Source organism: Nansenia antarctica (assembly GCF_963989245.1).
Source record: "Nansenia antarctica genome assembly, chromosome: 8".
NCBI classification, from domain to species: Eukaryota; Metazoa; Chordata; class Actinopteri; order Argentiniformes; family Microstomatidae; genus Nansenia; species Nansenia antarctica.
This window is the reverse complement of record NC_137678.1, coordinates 48,234,633-48,252,919: the sequence shown is the minus strand read 5'-3', so window position 1 is coordinate 48,252,919 and position 18,287 is coordinate 48,234,633. Positions and strand designations below refer to the sequence as shown.

The following is an 18,287-nucleotide window of genomic DNA, read 5'->3' as shown; positions in this document are numbered from 1 at the left end:
TCACATGGCCTTCTCTCCCTCCTGTTCGTTGTCTTCATTCAGAGGGTAGGGAGTCAGGTCAAAGGTCAGCATGCGGCTGGACATGCAGTGGTTAAACTGAGCGAGAAAGAGAGGGAGAATAGAGATAAAACATTTACATTTAAATGTCTTTATTAGGATAAACCCCTTGAGATGTGTCATCTTGTTTTAGACAGCGTCCCAACATAATATCACAATCATAACAACAGAGTGTCAAAATAATAAAGAGTATAATTATGACAAAATACAGACAGACATGTGACAAACAACAACAACATACATGACTTATTGAAGGGATAGGTAGATTAACAGATGAAGTTATCATCATACACTTTATGATCTCTTCACTTTGGAAACAAACAGCTGTCTAAACTCCCAGCACCACAAGAGCCACTAACATAAGGAAGTGTAAAGAGAAGGCTTATAGAGAGAGTGACCCACTGGATGGGCGTAGTGGACCGGTACCTCAGAGTAAACCCCCAGCAGAGCGTCGGACCTGGAGTAGAACTCCTTCTTCAGGGAGATGACGATGATCTGGAGGTTCTCCCTGGACAGATCCCTGAAGAAGGACATCACCTGCAGAGACGGGGGAAGCCCCAGGGACGTTATGAACACTGTACTACCATCCTCATCATCACTACACTACCCTCCTCATCATCACTACACTACCCTCCTCATCATCACTACACTACCCTCCTCATCATCACTACACTACCATCCTCCTCATCATCATGAATCAATCACCACTGTTCCACGCATGACATTATAGATTATGAGAATAAAACACTGAATGCCAGATGACCCAATGATTATTTTTTTTAACAGCATGGACATGATCGAACAACCTCATACAAGCATTAAAAAAAATTGCCTAAAGAAATTAAAAACTGCCGATACGCATTCAGTAGTCAGTATTCAGCCAAGTGTTTCCTTAATTTATGTTTTGGGCTTCGGCCAAGAACTTTCATTTCGGTGCATCCCTAACCCTAACCCTAACCCCTAACCTCTAACACTAAGCCTTAACCCTAACCTCTAACCCCTAACCCCTAACCCCTAACCCTAAACCCTAACCCTTAACCCTAAACCCTAACCCTAACCCCTAACACGAAGCCTTAACCCTAACCCCTAACACTAAGCCTTAACCCTAACCCCTAACACTAAGCCTTAACCCTAACCCTAACACTAAGCCTTAACCCTAACCCTAACACTAAGCCTTAACCCTAAACCCTAACCCCTAACACTAAGCCTTAACCCTAACCCTAACACTAAGCCTTAACCCTAACCCCTAACCCTAACCCCTAACACTAAGCCTTAACCCTAACCCCTAACACTAACCCCTAACACTAAGCCTTAACCCTAACCCCTAACCCTAACCCTAACACTAAGCCTTAACCCTAGCCCCTAACCCTAACCCCTAACCCCTAACATTAAGCTTTAACCCTAACCCCTAACACTAAGCCTTAACCCTAACCCTAACCCCTAACACTAACCCCTAACACTAAGCTTTAACCCTAACCACTAACCACTAACACTAAGCCTTAACCCCTAACCCATAACACTAAGCCTTAACCCTAACCCTAACCCCTAACACTAACCCCTAACCCCTAACACTAAGCCTTAACCCCTAACCCCTAACCCCTAACACTAAGCCTTAACCCTAACCCCTAACACTAAGCCTTAACCCTAACCCTAACCCCTAACACTAAGCCTTAACCCTAACCCCTAACACTAAGCCTTAACCCTAGTTATAATCAACATGTCTTGCCTTGCCGATGTTGGTGTTGTCCAGAGAAGCATCAATCTCGTCCAGAACAAAGAAAGGAGCAGGACGGAAGCTGAGAGGAAAGTCATTAGAGAAGTCATTAGCAACAACAACAACAAACTTGAAGGCAGACAGACAAAATATGTGTCGACTGACGATGTAAACAGACACCTCTCGGAAAACAGAAATACGTCAAATTCGTCTTCAAAGTATTTCTGACCTAAAACTCAGATTTTCGTTTTTTCAGCTAACATTCAACTTGAAGATGTGAAGTACCCACTCGTTATTTTTCCGAACAGTTTTACGTTCATTAAATAAGTGTAATCTAGCAACAAAATAGGCTTGTTTGTCATGAAATAACATACGCTTTCACTTGGGTGTGATTGGCTGTTGAGCTCAAGGGGGAGGGACAAAGGAAGCCGTGTTTTAATGTTTACAATGAGAATGTGTTCTGAGTTTGTTCATAGATGAACACTGCTTAGCTCATCAATTATTCAGTAATGACTGACGGCACAAAGAAAGTCCCCAATAAATGAAACTTTACTAGGACAACATACGGATTTCACGGGATCAACATACCACAAGTAAGTAGCCTACAGTCCTTTGTTTGTTTGTTGGGCTAGCCGCGTTAGCTAGCGAACATTAGCTAGTACGTTATGTGTCGTCGTATTGCCTTTTAAAGACTTTCTAAAACAATCGCATAGTAGCACATTATGCTGTTCTTATAAGTTGTGTTGTTGCTACTGTGTACAGTTAGTTAACTGTTTTCTTTTGTTACTTGGGTTGGGCTAGCCGTGTTAGCTAGCTAGCATTAGCTAGTAAGTTGTGTGGTATTGCGTAAGACTTTCTAAAACAATCGCATAGCATTATGCTGTTCTTATAAGTTGTGTTGTTGATACCGTGTACAGCTAGCTAACTGTGTTTATGTTTGTCTGTTTCAGAAGACAGAAGTATCTTTTTGATCAGAGAATTCTGTTCAGATGAGGCAAAAGACACCACATGCCCACCAGACGCCACAGCACCTCAGAAAACTGTATTACTTATCATTACTTACTTTACTCATTTACTTATTATTGTGATTATGTACCTTGCTGCAATGCTAATGTTGAAAACATTAGGACACAGGAATTGCACACTACCTGACTACTTGAGAAATACCTGAACACTTTCATTTTCATCTTGTTGAACTTTGCACAGCATGTTACACTATTGATTGCACTTTAATTCTGCTGTAGTGCGACTACCATCACTTATCACTTTATTACTTACCATTACTTACTTTACTTATTTACTTGTGATTATTGTGATGGTATTGTTGTGATTATGTACCTTGCTGCAAAGCTAATGTTGAAGAACCACAGCCAAAGATTTGTATTATTGTGTACTGTAAAATAAATTCTGATTCTGATTCAAGACTTTTCATTAAAAGAATAATAGTTACAACAACCATAAAGCCTCCATAATGATAAGCTGGCTAATTAGCTTAGGTAATACCTTGCTAGGTAATAATGTTAGCTATAGCTGTCTGACCCAGTGAGTAACACTGACAGATATTGACAGCTGAGTGGTTGGGGGTGGGGTTAACCAGACATTGTTACCGCCCATTACCTGGCTGTGAAGGTGAGAAAAAACATTATCTTTGAATGGCATTTTCTGTGCTTAGTGATTTCAGGTGTAGCAACTTTCAAATACTCATGTCGTCTTCAATTTGTTTCCGATTTCAATGTATGATGCATCATTTGAAAGCTTACAGTCTGTAGTTTAAGCACATGTAAAAAACAGAAAAATGATTTCGCCTACAGGTAGCCCTTTTCATTGTCAGTTGTCAACTTGTCACATATATATGTTACGGTACATGTGGGAAAACGGTTTATGGTGGCATTTCCCGGGACATGCTAGCATGTACCATGTCGACGGTTTATGCTAGCATGTGCCGGAAAATGCCGGCATAAACCGTTTTCCCACATGTACTGTAACATATATACAACAATGACAATTTTGTCTTGGGTTTGATTTGATTAGATTTATTTAAGTTAAAAAGAGACACAAACATCAAATCACAGCGTAACCCTAACCCTAACCCATAACTAATGACGATAAAACACAGAGTCAGAGACTTATTTCCGCTGTGGTCCTTTTCCACATGACACACCTGACAGACAAGCCATCAACATACACAACACATACATATGGGTGTTGTGTCTGCCTCCCATGTTACCTGTGAATGTCTGCCTTCCTGATGTTACCTGTTATTTTATTCCTTTCTTTTGTTATTATGATGTCTGTATGTATAGAATGTTGACAATTGTCTGTATGTATAGAATGTTGACAATTGTCTGTATGTATAGAATGTTGACAATTGTCTGTATGTATAGAATGTTGACAATTGTCCAAATGTGATTGTTGTGTCAGACCCCAGGAAGACTAGCTAATGTCGTGGCGTTAGCTAACGGGGATCCTAATAAACAAACTAACAAACAAACAAACCTGTGGATGGCGAAGACCAGAGCCAGGGCAGCGATGGCCTTCTCCCCTCCAGACAGGTTGTCCATGGCCATGAACCTCTTCCCCGGAGCCACGCAGTGGTAGTTGATGCCGTCCAGGTAAGGCTCCTCCTGGTTCTCAGCACTCAGGATGGCCTGAGGGTAGTAGAGAGAACCAGGACCAAGAATGGTAAACAGACTGACTTATATAGACTGACTTATACAGACTGATTTATATAGCGCCTTATTCCAAAGCTCTTTACAACGGCCTCTCATTCACCCATTCACACACACATTCACACACCAATGGCGGCAAGCTGCCATGCAAGGCGCCGGCCCCGCTCACTGGGAGCAATTTAGGGTTCAGTGTCTTGCCCAAGGACACTTCGACATGTGGCCAGCCGGGGCTCGAACCACCGATCTGCCAACCTTGCGATCATTAGACGGCGGCTCTACCTCCTGAGACACAGCCTCTACCTCCTGAGACACAGCCTCTACCTCCTGAGACACAGCCTCTACCTCCTGAGACACAGACACCTCTACCTCCTGAGACACAGCCTCTACCTCCTGAGACACAGCCTCTACCTCCTGAGACACAGCCTCTACCTCCTGAGACACAGCCTCTACCTCCTGAGACACAGCCTCTACCTCCTGCGACACAGCCTCTACCTCCTGAGACACAGACACCTCTACCTCCTGAGACACAGCCTCTACCTCCTGAGACACAGCCTCTACCTCCTGAGACACAACCTCTACCTCCTGAGACACAGCCTCTACCTCCTGAGACACAGCCTCTACCTCCTGAGGCACAGCCTCTACCTCCTGAGACACAGCCTCTACCTCCTGAGACACAGCCTCTACCTCCTGAGACACAGCCTCTACCTCCTGAGACACAGCCTCTACCTCCTGAGACATAGCCTCTACCTCCTGAGACACAGCCTCTACCTCCTGAGACACAGCCTCTACCTCCTGAGACACAGCCTCTACCTCCTGAGACACAGCCTCTACCTCCTGAGACACAGCCTCTACCTCCTGAGACACAGCCGCCCCGGCTGTGTGAGGTGTGAGTGGTGTACCTGGTCTCACCTGGGCGCTGGTGTTCTACACAGCTGTTTGTAGTGTGAGAGGTGTACCTGGTCTCATTTCGTTGTTGGGTACCTGTACTGTAGCAATGACAATAAAGTCCATTCATTCATTCATTCATTCACCTGGGCGCTGGTGTTCCTGCACAGCTGCTTGTAGATCTGGTCGATGGCCGTGGACACGTGCTCGAAGCACTGGCTGAAGAGGCGGAAGCGCTGGGCCTTGACCTCCTCAAACTCCTGGTGGCGCTGCTGGGTGGCCTTGGTGCTGGCATCGAACGCTGCAGCACAGGACAGAGGGGAGACATGGTCAAAACTGTGAAGTTTTACGGACATGGCACGGGATTTAGACCACAGACGACCGTCTCCGTAATTATTAGAAATTACCAGAGGTCCCTAGGTAATACTAATCCTGTCCTCCAAATAGGGCTTAACACTACAAAAAACACACCGGTTTGACGTGTGCAGAAGGAAGTGTTCGAGTACATACAGTGGGGAAAATAAGTATTTCACCCCCTGCTGATTTTGTGAGTTTACCCCCTTACAAAGTTAATGAACAGTCTATCATTTTAATGTTAGGTTCATTTCAACAGTGAGACAGAATATCAAAAGAATTCCCAGAAAATCACGTAATATGAATTTTGAAGGGAAAAAAAAGTGTTTTATTGAGTAAAATGAGTATTTCACCCCCTAGCAAAACATGACTCAGTACTTGGTGGAGAAACCCTTGTCGGCAAGCACAGCAGTCAGACGTTAGTTGGTAAATGATAGACTGTTAATTTCTTTGTAAGGGGTTAAACTCACAAAATCAGCAGGGGGTGAAATACTTATTTTCTCCACTGTATGCATACTCGTGGAGAGAAATGCTCATTTAATTTGTGAACAGGCGTCTCTCTGCTTCATCCAGAGTAGCCGTACCGTCCGTCACCAGCTGGAAGCGGTCCCTGACCTCCCTCATCCTGTCCAGGGCTTTGAGGTTGGGCACCGTGGAGCGCTGCAGAGCCAGGTCCACACAGGACGCCTCCGCTGCCAGACTCTTCAGCTGGCCCTCCACCTCCTCCCCTGCTAGACCCTGAACACATAACACTGTTATAACACACACAACACTGTTATAACACACTACAACACTGTTATAACACTGTTATAACACACTACAACACTGTTATAACACACTACAACACTGTTATAACACACTACAACACTGTTATAACACTGTTATAACACACACAACACTGTTATAACACACTACAACACTGTTATAACACACACAACACTGTTATAACACACTACTACACTGTTATAACACCGTTATAACACACTACAACACTGTTATAACACTGTTATAACACACTACAACACTGTTATAACACCCACAACACTGTTATAACACACTACTACACTGTTATAACACTGTTATAACACACTACAACACTGTTATAACACACTACAACACTGTTATAACACACTACACAAAACTGTTATAACACACTACACAACACTGTTATAACACACTACACAACAATGTTATAACACACTACAACACTGTTATAACACACTACACAACACTGTTATAACACACAGGACGCCTCCGCTGCCAGCCTCTCCAACTGGCCCTCCACCTCCTCCCCTGCTAGACCCTGAACACATAACACTGTTATAACACACTACTACACTGTTATAACACACACACCACTGTTATAACACACTACTACACTGTTATAACACACTACAACACTGTTATAACACTGTTATAACACACACAACACTGTTATAACACACTACAACACTGTTATAACACACTACACAACACTGTTATAACACACTACAACACTGTTATAACACACTACACAACACTGTTATAACACACTACAACACTGTTATAAGACACACCACACTGTTATGACACACAACACTGTTATAACACTGTTATAACACACTACAACACTGTTATAACACTGTTATAACACACTACAACACTGTTATAACACACTACACAACACTTATAACACACTACAACACTGTTATAACACACTACAACACTGTTATAATTATAACACACACAACACTGTTAGAACACTGTTATAACACACTACACAACACTGTTATAACACACTACAACACTGTTATAACACACTACACAACACTGTTATAACACTGTTATAACACACTACAACACTGTTATAACACACTACACAACACTGTTATAACACACTACACAACACTGTTATAACTCACTACACAACACTGTTATAAGACACACAACACTGTTATAACACACATAACACTGTTATAACACACTACTACACTGTTATAACACACTACAACACTGTTATAACACACAGGACGCCTCTGCTGCCAGCCTCTCCAGCTGGCCCTCCACCTCCCCTCCTGCTAGACCCTGAACACATAACACTGTTATAACACACTACTATAACACACACAACACTGTTATAACACACTACACAACACTGTTATAACACACTACAACACTGTTATAACACACACAACACTGTTATAACACACTACACAACACTGTTATAACACACTACAACACTGTTATAACACTGTTATAACACACTACACAACACTGTTATAACACACAGAACGCCTCTGCTGCCAGCCTCTCCAGCTGGCCCTCCACCTCCCCTCCTGCTAGACCCTGAACACACGTGACACAAGTCAAGTACAGAATAACAACAGGTGCAGAAATAAAAGTGCAGAAAAGTGCAGTTGTCGGGAGGCAGGCTCACCTCAGGTCAAAGGCCAGGGAGAAGAGGTGTGTCTTAGCCACCTCCCCCTACCTTCTTCTCTACCTGCTTAACAGTAACCCACCACCTCCACCTCCCCCTACCTTCAGTTCCTCTGGCAGGCCAAAGTAGTCGATGACCATGCGTGTTAACAGTAACCCACCACCTCCACCTCCCCCTACCTTCAGTTCCTCTGGCAGGCCAAAGTAGTCGATGACCATGCGTGTTAACAGTAACCCACTACCTTCACCTCCCCCTACCTTCAGTTCCTCTGGCAGGCCAGAGTAGTCGATGACCATGCGTGTTAACAGTAACCCACCACCTCCACCTCCCCCTACCTTCAGTTCCTCTGGCAGGCCAGAGTAGTCGATGACCATGCGTGTTAACAGTAACCCACTACCTTCACCTCCCCCTACCTTCAGTTCCTCTGGCAGGCCGGAGTAGTCGATGACCATGCGTGTTAACAGTAACCCACCACCTCCACCTCCCCCTACCTTCAGTTCCTCTGGCAGGCTAGAGTAGTCGATGACCATGCGTGCCTCTCTCTCGTACACGTCCATGGTGGAGTCCAGCTGCAGACACAACCACAGCATCATAGAGGTCAGGGGTCAGGTGGTGACAGCTTGTTGTTAATGCTAAATGGTAAATACTTATTCCCCCCACTGTATGGAATACCTAGACATCTAATGGACTGACTTATATAGCTATGCCTTATTCCAAAGCGCTTTACAACGGCCTCTCATTCACCCGTTCACACACATTCACACACCAGTGGCAGCAAGCTACCATGCAAGGCGCCGGCCGGCCCGCTCACTGGGAGCAATTTATGGTTCAGTGTCTTGCCCAAGGACACTTCGACATGTGGCCAGCCGGGGCTCGAACCACCGATCTGCCAACCTTGCGATCATTAGACAGTGGCTCTACCTCCTGAACCCCAGCCGCCCCAAGACCAGTCTTAACTTTGTTTTTAACTGTTTATACAGCTGGGCCACCGGTCTCGTCTCTGTCTCTCTGTCTCTCTGTCTCTCTATCTCTCTGTCCTACCTGCATCTCAGTGATCTGGTCTCTCTGTCCTACCTGCATCTCAGAGATCTGGTCTCTCTGTCCTACCTGCATCTCAGAGATCTGGTCTCTCTGTCCTACCTGCATCTCAGAGATCTGGTCTCTCTGTCCTACCTGCATCTCAGAGATCTGGTCTCTCTGTCCTACCTGCATCTCAGAGATATGGTCTCTCTGTCCTACCTGCATCTCAGAGATCTGGTCTCTCTGTCCTACCTGCATCTCAGAGATCTGGTCTCTCTGTCCTACCTGCATCTCAGAGATCTGGTCCCTGTTCCCTGCCAGCAGCGTGACCTCCAGGCCCTGGATCTTACCTGCACCTGGCTGATGTCGTCCAGGTGTCCAGACAGCAGGGTGATGTTGAGGCCCTGGATCTTACAGGCCAGCAGCAGGTTGTGTTTGGCCAGGCGCTTCTGCTCCAAGGCCGTCTCCACGGTGATCACCTCCCTCTGCAGCTTCACCAGCGCCCTGGGGGGGGGGGGGGAGAGGGGGAGGCAGGGAGATGAGAGAGGGAGGCAGGGGAGGGGGGGGTGAGAGAGGGAGGCAGGGAGGGGGGGGGGATGAGAGAGGGAGGCAGGGAGGGGGGGATGAGAGAGGGAGGCAGGGGGGGGGGGGTGAGAGAGGGAGGCAGGGAGGGGGAGGTGAGAGAGGGAGGCAGGGAGGGGGAGGTGAGAGAGGGAGGCAGGGAGGGGGGGGTGAGAGAGGGAGGCAGGGAGGGGGAGGTGAGAAAGGGAGGCAGGGAGGGGGGGGTGAGAGAGGGAGGCAGGGAGGGGGGGGTGAGAGAGGGAGGCAGGGAGGGGGAGGTGAGAGAGGGAGGCAGGGAGGGGGAGGTGAGAGAGGGAGGCAGGGAGGGGGGGGGGATGAGAGAAGGAGGCAGGGAGGGGGGGTGAGAGAGGGAGGCAGGGGAGGGGGGGTGAGAGAGGGATCCACATTCCAAACAGAAAAGCGTTAGGGGGAATAGCGATATACAGTATATGAATTGACAATACAGTTTAGACCTTCGTAGCGATGTGCTTTGTTAGCCGCTAGCTGTTAGCCGCTAGCTGTTAGCAGCGTTCAAATACGCCTGTCCTGTTACATTTTTCTCCGATTTCAATGTATGACACATCATTTGAAAGCTTACAATCTGTAGCTTAAGCACATGTAAAAAAAATAAAAAACAGACTGGTTACCTGGAGCTGCCCTGGAGGCTCTTGGTCTTCTGGTCCAGCTCAGCCTTGGAGTCGGCCAGCTGGACCTTCTTACCCAGCAGACAGTTCTTCAGCTCCAGGGCTTTGGACTGGCTCTCCTCCACCACCACCAGCAACCTCTCCTCCTCCTGAGAGACAGAGAGACACAGAGAGAGAGAGAGAGAGAGAGAGAGAGAGAGAGAGAGAGAGAGAGAGAGAGAGAGAGAGAGAGAGAGAGAGAGAGAGAGAGAGAGAGAGAGAGAGAGACAGAGAGAGACAGAGAGACAGAGAGAGAGACAGAGAGACAGAGAGAGAGAGAGAGAGAGAGAGAGAGAGAGAGAGAGACAGAGAGAGACAGACAGAGAGACAGAGAGAGAGAGAGACAGAGACAGAGACAGAGAGAGAGAGAGAGAGATAGGGAGAGAGAGACAGAGAGAGAGAGACAGAAAGAGAGAGAGAGAGACAGAGAGAGACAGAGAGAGAAAGAGAGGGAGAGAGAGAGACAGAGAGAGAAAGAGAGGGAGAGAGAGACAGAGAGACAGAGAGAGAGAAAGAGAGGGAGAGAGAGAGAGAGAGAGAGAGAGAAAGAGAGAGAGAGAGAGACAGAGAGAGAAAGAGAGAGATAGAGACAGAGAGAGAGAGAGAGAGAGAGAGAGAGAGAGAGAGAGAGAGAGAGAGAGAGAGAACAGACATACTGGGCTTTAGACTGGGGTTTTTGGGGGGGCGGGGGCGCAATGGGTGGGGTGTAACGTATTGTGCTTACATTACATTACAAGATTGACTTGTTCAGTAATGAATCAAAGCACAAAACAAGTGCCTATAAAAATTGGTTTTCCCAGACATCATATTCAATTCACAGGACAGGGTATATAGAGGAATCTTGAGGTTAATTTCAATACCTTTCTAAGACTTTTTAAAGACCGTGTCAATATTTTTCCAGACCTCACCGCCACTTGGAGCTGTAACCGTTTACATCAGTGACACCTTTAACTTAACAGTTTTAGTTTGCAATAGACTAGACCACGATCATACAACAGAATTTCCGGTTCATCTTTGTTTTTTAATAAAACAAATAAGTTCACTAAAAGTTTGTAGGACTCAAACTCTTTGGACAGAGTCTAATTCAGAAAAATACCAAAACAATTCAAGACCTCATAAAATCGTGATAAGACTTTTTAATACTAAGGGTCTTGATTTTCCCAAAATTGATTTATCAACTTTTAATACTTTTCAAGACACCGCGGATACCCTGTTTTTAGCTAATTGTTTTCTGGTGTTTGATTGTTTTAGTGTTTGTGTTGTTTGTGATTAGCCGCGCTAGCTAGCAAACATTAGCTAGCATGTTTTATTGTGGTGTTGACACTGAACAGAACTGTTTGTTTGTTTGTTGGCGTTATTGACCAGACCGTGTCACATATCTGGAACCTTCTGACGAGCCGCAGACAGAGCAGAGGGGAGGGAAAGTGAGAAAGAAAGAAAGGAGGGAGGGAGGGAGGGGTGTGGTTTCACCTTCTTCTGCTCCTCCATCTTCTGCTCCTCCGTGGTGAAGGTGTCCTCCAGCTTCCTCTGCTTCTTCCTCAGCTGCTCCAGCTGACCCTGCTCGTACTCCAGCTGGGCTCCCAGACGCGTGGACTGGCTCTCAAACTCCAGCCTGGGGGGGGGAAAGAGAGAGGGGAGAGGGGAGAGAGAGAGGGGAGAGAGAGAGGGGAGAGGGGAGAGAGAGAGGGGAGAGGGGAGTGGTGTAGTTGAGGGAAAGTCACCCAAATTGACGTGAAAAAAGCAAAAAAGCGCAGAAAAGCGAGTTGTTTGCATCCCTGCAAAGCATCTGTAGTGTAGTTGAGTTGAGACTCTTCTAAAGCATCTGTAGTGTAGTCGTCATGGTAACAGAGTGGTGTAGTTGTCACGGTAACAGGTAACAGAGTGATGTAGTTGTCGCGGTAACAGGGTGGCGTGGTCGTCATGGTAACAGAGTGGTATTACCTCCTCCTGTCCGTCTCCTGCTGGTCTCCCAGGTGCTCCTGCTCGTACTGCCTGACGTTGGCCACGCCCACCTCCGCACACCAGTCTGAGAACACCAAGTCCTCCAGCTGAGAGAGACACGTTAGAGAGACCAACAGCACACCAGTCTGAGAACACCAGGTCCTCCAGCTGAGAGAGACACGTTAGAGAGACCAACAGCACACCAGTCTGAGAACACCAAGTCCTCCAGCTGAGAGAGACACGTTAGAGAGACCAACAGCACACCAGTCTGAGAACACCAGGTCCTCCAGCTGAGAGAGAGACACGTTAGAGAGACCAACAGCACACCAGTCTGAGAACACCAAGTCCTCCAGCTGAGAGAGACACGTTATAGAGACCAGCAGCACACCAGTCTGAGAACACCAAGTCCTCCAACTGAGAGAGACACGTTAGAGAGACCAACAGCACACCAGTCTGAGAACACCAAGTCCTCCAGCTGAGAGAGAGACACGTTATAGAGACCAACAGCACACCAGTCTGAGAACACCAGGTCCTCCAGCTGAGAAAGACACGTTAGAGAGACCAACAGCACACCAGTCTGAGAACACCAAGTCCTCCAACTGCACACACACATAGCGTTAGCCTCGTAGCATAATAGCCTAAGTCATGCTTCACTTGTGGTCAGCCGAGCCATCTTTGTATGTAGTGTCAAACATGCCTGTGTCAAAGAGATGACTTGGGCAGATAGTGATTTTGGAATGTAACAAGCATTCTGATAGGCTGATGTCATAGAGGCAATAATGCACAGTGAATCAGCAGTGTTAGGAGAGTAGAGTTACTCAGATATCTCCATTTGGCCAAAATATGACAACTATGCTATGAGGCTAACGATAAGAGAGACCATACCCCACAACGGTTAAAACTGTTAAACGTACGAAGCACGAAACCTCTCGCATCTATTATACCCAAATGATACTAGATTGATTTCTGTTTACTCATTTTAGAGCCGATCTACTCCTAACTACCCCTAACTACCCATACCTACTACCCCTAACTACCCCTAACTCCCCTAACTAAACCTAAGCTGTGATAACAGCACTGACCTGGTCCAGCCAGGCTACCCCTAACTCCCCTAACTCCCCTAACTACCCCTAACTACCCCTAACTCCCCTAACTACCCCTAACTCCCCTAACTACCCCTAACTCCCCTAACTACCCCTAACTCCCCCTAACTCCCCTAACTACCCCTAACTACCCCTAACTCCCCTAACTACCCCTAACTACCCCTAACTCCCCTAACTACCCCTAACTACTACTAACTCCCCGAACTACCCCTAACTCCCCTAACTACCCCTAACTCCCCTAACTCCCCTAACTCCCCCTAACTCCCCTAACTACCCCTAACTCCCCCTAATTCCCCTAACTCCCCTAACTACCCCTAACTCCCCTAACTCCCCTAACTCCCCTAACTACCCCAACTCCCCTAACTACCCCTAACTACCCCAACTCCCCTAACTACCCCTAACTCCCCTAACTCCCCTAACTCCCCTAACTCCCCTAACTCCCCTAACTACCCCTAACTCCCCCTAACTCCCCTAACTCCCCTAACTCCCCCTAACTACCCCTAACTACCCCTAACTCCCCTAACTCCCCTAACTACCCCTAACTCCCCTAACTCCCCTAATTACCCCTAACTACCCCTAACTACCCCTAACTCCCCTAACTACCCCTAACTCCCCTAACTACCCCTAACTCGCCTAACTACCCCTTACTACCCCTAACTACCCCTAACTCCCCTAACTACCCCTAACTACCCCTAACCCCCCTAACTAAACCTAAGCTGTGATAACAGCACTGACCTGGTCCAGCTTGGCTTTGACGGTCCGTATGTCGACGTCCTTCAGCTCCACGTTGTCCTTCTGCATCTGGACGTCAGACGCCAGGTTGGCCAGCTCACTCTGCAGTCTGGAGACCTCCTGTATCAGGGACCAAACACTGTTACTGCAGTCTGGAGACCTCCTGTATCAGGGACCAAACAGAGTCTTACAACGCTGTCACCTGCTCTTGGTCTGTAACTCTCTCTCTTTCTCTGTCTTTTCTCTCTCTCTCTCTCTCTCTCTCTCTCTCTCTCTCTCTCTCTCTCTCTCTCTCTCTCTCTCTGTCTCTCTCTCTCTGTCTCTCTCTCTCTCTCTCTCTCTCTCTCTCTCTCTCTCTCTGTCTCTCTCTCTCTCTCTCTCTCTCTCTCTCTCTCTCTCTCTCTCTCTGTCTCTCTCTCTCTGTCTCTCTGTCTCTCTCTCTCTCTCTCTCTCCCTCCCTCCCACCCCCTTCCTCTCTCTATATACAGTATGACATCACAGGGGTCAGTATGACATCACAGGAGGTCGGTATGACATCACAGGGGGTCAGTATGACATCACAGGGGTCGGTATGACATCACAGGGGGTCAGTATGACATCACAGGGGTCGGTATGACATCACAGGGGATCGGTATGACATCACAGGGGGTCAGTATGACATCACAGGGGGTCAGTATGACATCACAGGGGGTCAGTATGACATCACAGGGGTCAGGGGTTACCGCTTGGCAGAAGACGTCCTTCTTGCAGAGCCGGTCCAGGTCTGACAGGGAGTACTTCAGCCTGGTCTGGACCCCCAGGGCCTGCACCTGCACCTGCTTAAGCTCCGCCTCCTTACGCCTCAGCTTCATCAGACCCTGTCACATGACCAGGGTCATACCTCATAAATCAGCCTGCCTCCTACACCGAAAAACTGCAAAATAGCTTCATACTAGCTTATCCTGATGTGATTTAGAAAAGGTAAGGATACTGGGTGGTAGAACGCACATATCTAGGACAAGTCATGAAAGGAGGGGTCCTGAAATTTGATCGAGTGCAAAGATATTTAAAAACATTTACTCACAGCCGTTCTAGTGTTAATATGTGTGTGTGTGTGTGTGTGTGTGCGCGTGTGTGTGTAGGTGGTGGTGCAGTGTGTGTGTAGGTGGTGGTGCAGCGTGTGTGTGTGTAGGTGGTGGTGCAGCGTGTGTGTGTGTGTAGGTGGTGGTGGTGCAGCGTGTGTGTGTGTAGGTGGTGGAGCAGCGTGTGTGTGTGTAGGTGGTGGTGCAGCGTGTGTGTGTAGGTGGTGGTGCAGTGTGTGTGTGTGTAGGTGGTGGTGGTGCAGCGTGTGTGTGTAGGTGGTGGTGGTGCAGCGTGTGTGTGTAGGTGGTGCAGCGTGTGTGTGTAGGTGGTGGTGCAGCGTGTGTGTGTAGGTGGTGCAGCGTGTGTGTGTAGGTGGTGGTGCAGCGTGTGTGTGTAGGTGGTGGTGGTGCAGCGTGTGTGTGTAGGTGGTGGTGGTGCAGCGTGTGTGTGTAGGTGGTGGTGCAGCGTGTGTGTGTAGGTGGTGGTGGTGCAGCGTGTGTGTGTAGGTGGTGGTGCAGCGTGTGTGTGTAGGTGGTGGTGGTGCAGCGTGTGTGTGTAGGTGGTGGTGGTGTGTGTGTGTGTAGGTGGTGGTGGTGCAGCGTGTGTGTGTAGGTGGTGCAGCGTGTGTGTGTGTGTAGGTGGTGGTGGTGCAGCGTGTGTGTGTGTGTAGGTGGTGGTGCAGCGTGTGTGTGTGTAGGTGGTGCAGCGTGTGTGTGTGTGTGTAGGTGGTGGTGGTGCAGCGTGTGTGTGTGTGTAGGTGGTGGTGCAGCGTGTGTGTGTGTGTAGGTGGTGGTGGTGCAGCGTGTGTGTGTGTAGGTGGTGGTGCAGCGTGTGTGTGTAGGTGGTGCAGCAGCGTTTGTGTGTGCAGGTGGTGCAGCGTGTGTGTGTAGGTGGTGGTGGTGCAGCGTGTGTGTGTAGGTGGTGGTGCAGCGTGTGTGTGTGTGTAGGTGGTGGTGGTGCAGCGTGTGTGTGTGTAGGTGGTGGTGCAGCGTGTGTGTGTAGGTGGTGCAGCGTGTGTGTGTGTAGGTGGTGGTGCAGTGTGTGTGTGTAGGTGGTGGTGCAGCGTGTGTGTGTGTGTGTAGGTGGTGGTGGTGCAGCGTGTGTGTGTGCAGGTGGTGCAGCGTGTGTGTGTGTAGGTGGTGGTGGTGCAGCGTGTGCGTGTGTAGGTGGTGGTGCAGCGTGTGTGTGTAGGTGGTGGTGGTGCAGCGTGTGTGTGTGTAGGTGGTGGTGGTGCAGCGTGTGTGTGTGTAGGTGGTGGTGCAGTGTGTGTGTGTGTAGGTGGTGGTGCAGCGTGTGTGTGCAGGTGGTGCAGCGGCGCGCAGCCTCACGCGCAGCTCAGCGGTCAGCGCCTCCTTGCGGTCTCTGAGCCGGGCCATGTCCTTCTCCTCCCAGCGCCGCGCGCTGCTCCTCAGGCTGCTGGACCCCCCGGAGATCACCCCCGACTTAGAGAACATGGTGCCGTCCAGGGACACCGTCTGCAGGGAGGACAGACAGAGATCACCCCCGACTTAAGCCCAATTAATGCTTCTGCGTCGAATTTACGCGCGCCTACGCCGTAGGCTACGCAAGGGCTCTCCCAATTTATAGTTCTACGTTGGTCGCGTCGCGTCGCGTCGGTCGGTGTACTCATAGCGGCATAATAGCGTTCAAAAAACGTATTTTTGTTATGCTTGTTGTAAAGAAAATGTATATAATGCATTGAAATGACAGTAAACTAAGATAATAAGATGGTTATCATACATTTTCAAATCTTTATTAATAAGTAGGGGTGTAACGGATCACGGATAATCCGTGATCCGTACGGATCGCCCCCCACGGTTCGGCACGCATGTGTACCGCGGATCAATTGCAAAATGTAACCAAGTAATAATATTACTTAATATTAGTTAATATCCCTTGTAAATCACAATGTAGAGTTTCCATGAAAAGATAGACGCGACAGTTGCGTGCTTTGTTTTACTCTAAAGCGCAATGATAGGTTGATAATGGGGGAAAAAATCCAGAACAAGGCTGCGTTCGTAAATTCGCTCTGGAATCTGATCAGCATTCATGGAACGCCTCTTGTCCAATCAAATTACTTGGGCCCTTTATGATGTCGGACCCAGTGTGCTCTCCGGCGCTCTCAGAGCAAATTTACGAACGCAGCCCAAGTGTATCATGCTGCTAATGTTGGCGACAGAGAAGAACTCGAAATGCCTCCCTCGTCATTTAAATCCCATGTATGGGAGCACTTTGGCTTCTCTGTCAATTACAGTATATCTCAAAAGTGAGTACACCCTTTAGATTTTTGCAAATATTCTGTTATATCCTTTCAGGGAATAACATTATCCTACTGAAACTTTGATATAACTTAAAGTAGTCAGTGTGCTGCTTGAATAACAGTATAGATTTATTGTCCTTTGAAAATTACCCAGTACACAGCTGTTAATGTCTAAACAGCTGGCAACAAAAGTGAGTACACCCCATAGTGAACATGTCCTAATTGTGCCCAATGATGTTGTTTTCCCGCCCTGGTGTCATGTGACTCGTTAGTGTTACAAGGATTCAGGTGTAAATGATAAGCAGGGCTGTTAAATGTGGTGTTTTGGGCACAATTCTCTCTGAATGCTGGACAACATGGCACCTCATGGCAAGGAACTCTCTGAGCGGCTTATTATTGCGCTTCACAAAGATGGCCTTGGCTATAAGAAGATTGCCAACACCCTGAAAATTAGTTGCAGCACATTGGCTAAGATCATACAGCGGTTTTCCAGGACAGGTTCCACTCGGAACAGGCCTCGCCAGGGTCGACCAAAGAAGTTGAGTCCACGTGCTCAGCGTCATATCCAGAGGTTGGTTTCCAAAAATAGACGTGCGAGTGCTTCCAGCATTGCTGCAGAGGTTGCAGAAGTGGGATGTCAGCCTGTCAGTGCCCAGACCACACGCCGCACACTGCATCAAATCGGTTTGTATGGCCGTCGCCCCAGACAGAAGCCTCTTCTGAAACCGATGCATAAGAAAGCCCGCAAACAGTTTGCTGAAGACAATGAATCCAAGAACATGAGTTACTGGAACCATGTCCTGTGGTCTGATGAGACCAAAATAAACCTG

The 18,287-nt window shown here is 47.8% G+C and overlaps 1 pseudogene across 1 annotated transcript in view; it reads right to left on the bottom strand.

Moving 5' to 3' along the window:
* Positions 1 to 18,287, bottom strand: part of LOC308164326 (structural maintenance of chromosomes protein 1B-like) — a 37,744-nt pseudogene continuing 19,457 nt past the window's right edge. The window contains exons 12-28 of the transcript in view: positions 16,526 to 16,672; positions 14,858 to 14,992; positions 14,139 to 14,255; positions 12,743 to 12,838; positions 12,558 to 12,590; positions 12,301 to 12,407; positions 11,830 to 11,971; positions 10,324 to 10,463; positions 9,466 to 9,619; positions 8,197 to 8,664; positions 7,945 to 8,004; positions 6,264 to 6,417; positions 5,472 to 5,626; positions 4,268 to 4,419; positions 1,784 to 1,853; positions 484 to 594; positions 1 to 96 (exon numbers count right to left, since the gene is read on the bottom strand). The product of the transcript in view is annotated as a structural maintenance of chromosomes protein 1B-like (transcript). The remainder of the gene's footprint in view (positions 97 to 483; positions 595 to 1,783; positions 1,854 to 4,267; positions 4,420 to 5,471; positions 5,627 to 6,263; positions 6,418 to 7,944; positions 8,005 to 8,196; positions 8,665 to 9,465; positions 9,620 to 10,323; positions 10,464 to 11,829; positions 11,972 to 12,300; positions 12,408 to 12,557; positions 12,591 to 12,742; positions 12,839 to 14,138; positions 14,256 to 14,857; positions 14,993 to 16,525; positions 16,673 to 18,287) is intronic.